Source organism: Cryptotermes secundus, unplaced genomic scaffold (genome assembly GCF_002891405.2).
Source record: "Cryptotermes secundus unplaced genomic scaffold, Csec_1.0 scaffold71, whole genome shotgun sequence".
Lineage (NCBI taxonomy): Eukaryota > Metazoa > Arthropoda > Insecta > Blattodea > Kalotermitidae > Cryptotermes > Cryptotermes secundus.
The window spans coordinates 860,137-863,708 of NW_019720703.1; positions in this window are offsets into that span (position 1 = coordinate 860,137).

The window sequence follows — 3,572 nt, forward strand, 5'->3', positions numbered from 1 at the left end:
TGATTTTGTTCATATTTTATTTGTCGTTATGAAGTGTGTTTTTTATAATGTTTCATTCTTACATTTTTACTTCCTTGGATACTGGGCAAGTGATTTATCTGTTTACTAAGTAGTTGATACTAATGCTTTATGCTACTGTGGATGGCAGGAGTCGTTGGCTGTTAATAACGTCTGTTTCAGTGGGCTTTCTGCATATTTAAATTCGACCTCTTTTTCAGCTCGGTGTATTGAAACATATAGAAAGTGAATGGATTCCTTTCCAGTGGTAAATTTTATGGAGGGTTGTTCATTGAATTCGTCTAATGTTTTGTCTATATTTGTTTTTCTTTCGCCATAAATTAGAAGAATGTCGTCTACATATCGGAAGCATCCCATTATTTGAACAGCATCACAGTAAGCAGCAGATTCCTTTATCACTAGAGCCTGTACACCTGAAGATGGCCGGTTGCCCCGAAACATGTAGTGATATACAGCAAAGAGAAGAAGATGAGTGAATATTAACTGACATTGCACATAGACGATAAGAAGAAGAACGCCAAGTCAGAGCTACACGGTGCAACAGAATGCTGCAATATAATACTTATACGTTGCAGCTGGGGCACGCGGTAGCATAGTTGGTTCAGGCACTATGCTACGAGCCGGAAGGTCGCAGGTTCAAGTCCCGGAGAGGTGGATTTTTTTTTTCAATTTACCTAATCTTTCCAGCCGTAGTATGGTCCTGGGGTCGACTTAGCCTTTAACAGAAGTGAGTACCAGGAATCTTCCTGGGGGATAAGGGGCGGCCGGCGCATAAGGCTGACAACCTTACCGCCATCTGCTAGCCAATTGTCTAGAAAATGTGGGATCCTCGGCATCTCACAAACCTATGGGTCTCTACGGTCTGTTACAGAGGTGGCTTTATTTTTATTTTACCTTTATATTTTAATGGATCTTAGAGAGATAGGGTGGATTGGATAGATCTGGCTCAGGATAGGGACCAGTGGAGGGCTCTTGTGAACACGGTGATGAACCTTCGGGTTCCATAAAATGCTGGCAAATTCTTGAGTAGCTGCAGAATTGGCGGCTCATCAAGAAGGGCTCAGCTCCGTGAGTAAGTAAGTAAGAACCATTGCTAGAGAACGAACGACAAACACGTTTCCTGGGATATGAAAATGAAAGATTTTTCCACGGAGATAGATTCTTGGAAACCAACACGTCGCTGGGGAAACAACAGGCGTTTCCGTGGATGCGAGTGATCAACAAACATTTCCTTGGATACTAATAAGCTATATAAGAGGCCGTTCAGATCAGAATGGAGTCGGTCGAATACCTTCAGTGTAGCTCTGCGACTCGTAGGAGGCGACGAAAAGAGAAGTCTCGAATCTGAGGCAGTAAAATATGGTCGCGAGTCCCACGGGACTCGGACCCGAGAATGACTGCGCTGGCGAGGACCAGCAGCAATTGTAAACTACAAACCTGTTCTCTCGATAGAGAGAGCGCCCCACATCAACAAACCAGCAACTGTCTGACAGTACCTCCGAATTTTAAACCATTTACTAATTACTCATGCTGCTACTATGGAGTAGATTGTAAATTTGCAAGAAATAAAAAAAACTATCTGACAGTAATAAAAATCTGGTCGTAAGCTGCAGACGAGTGCTATATTCCAAGACAGACTGGCCGACTGACCGTCGGTCGCAACATGAGACTCAGACTCAGTCTCAGAATGAAGTCAGAATAGAGAGAGACCAGAATGGAGCTAGTCCTAGACAGTCTTTTATTGTCATTATGAGTTACTGTTATTACGAGTCATTGTAAAAGAGTGACCAATAAATCCAGTCACCCAATCCAAAACCCGTTATTATTAATCACGCCCATAAATCGTGACAACATGTATATATGGTATGGTCCCTCTGCTTAACTAATCAAGCATTAAGCCATGAAAGCGCATAGGGGAATGAATGTATAGATCCACATTTTCTTGACACTAATTGGAGGTAAGTGGTTAGCTTCACGTCTCTACCGCTTTACTCCCGGCGAAAGAGCCCCCGGTCCCCATTCGGTAGGAGGTTGGGTGGAACCCATAGCCGGTCTGGAAAACTTGGAGAAAAGAAAGTTCTTGACCCTACCAGGATTCGAATTCTGACCCTTCAGTCGTCCAGCCCGTAGCCAGCCGCTATATAGACTGCGGATTCCCGGGTCCCTATATATTTTACTATTGAGTTCAGAATTGCTTGCGTTTCTTCTCTCACTCTGTCTTTCGGGACAGGATTAAATTAATTGTGTATCTTTCTATCAGAGGTGCAGTGTTTATGCGTGTGGGGGTGAGGCGGTGTTCCTGTCTGGACACTTAGGACTTTCGAAACGACACAAATCCCACCCTTATTATCCTCAGGTCACTTACTGTTTACAGAGTCTCCAATCTGCCTCAGATTCAAAGTATCGACTATCCCTACTTTAGCACTGAAAGTTCCAAACAGATTTCGACATGACATATACTGATCTGACCGATTTCACGGGCTAGTCCTGGGTTCCATCCCCTCTCTGATCTCTGACAGATGTGGTGAATACAGAAAGTACCAGCTCCCATCCTGTTCGGATCTTACTCTAAGATGTGTGTGACTTCTAGCGTCAAAAGTATTCTTTAATTTTGTTCTAACAAAACAAACAAACTCCGTGGCCTGTAGTCCGCAAGCGAACTATACCAACCGAGCGACCGCCGCTTGTCGGCGAAGTTAGTGCCAACTTTTGCTGATAGAGGGGGTTACGTGGTCAGCGCAATGAATCCCCTCGGCCGTTAATGTCGGTTTTCTAGACCGGAAATTTTGTTCTATCATGGAAAGAAAAATATATATCTTGCCCCCAGGGTGATCACATAAAACTGAAGATTCATACATTTACCCTAATCAGGTTGGTCGAAACCAAGATACTCCATAACAGAAGGTGTCAGCCACAAGAACGGAATTTGTAGTTTTAAGTAATATTGTTTTTTTTTTTCAATTGCAGCTACAGCCCCAATTTGGGCCTTGGCCTACCTCCATACAACTCTCCGTTTCACTTCGGCTTACTAGATCTTAAACATTGGGTAGGATTCCTTGGGCGGGTGATCAGCTCGTCATAAGGCTTCTATCTGTACACAAACATAGAAACACGCACACGCACGCACGCACGCACACACTGAACATCCATGTCCTGACTGGGATTCGAAACCACGATCCCGGCTTTTAAGCGACCGAAGACATTGGCATATGTTAGACAGCTTGGCTACCGTGACCGGCAAGTACTATTAAGTCTTATGTTATTTATTTGGTGATTATGAACGTGGGTATACAATGTTAACTTTTATTACAGCGCCATTTTAGAGTTTCAGAACTTGCTCGAACTACGAACCGTTCCTTGAAATTAACTGGAAATTAAAAATTAACAACACGAATCGATTTGTTACAGGCTATAAAATTTTGAGAATGTCGTTAGCGGTGACTATGAAGCATGAGTACAACTCAGAATGGAATTACGCATAAAGACGGGAAAGTAAAGTATCGAAGTTTGGCGTAAAGAACGGCGAAAATATTCATTGATATTAAGTAAATGTA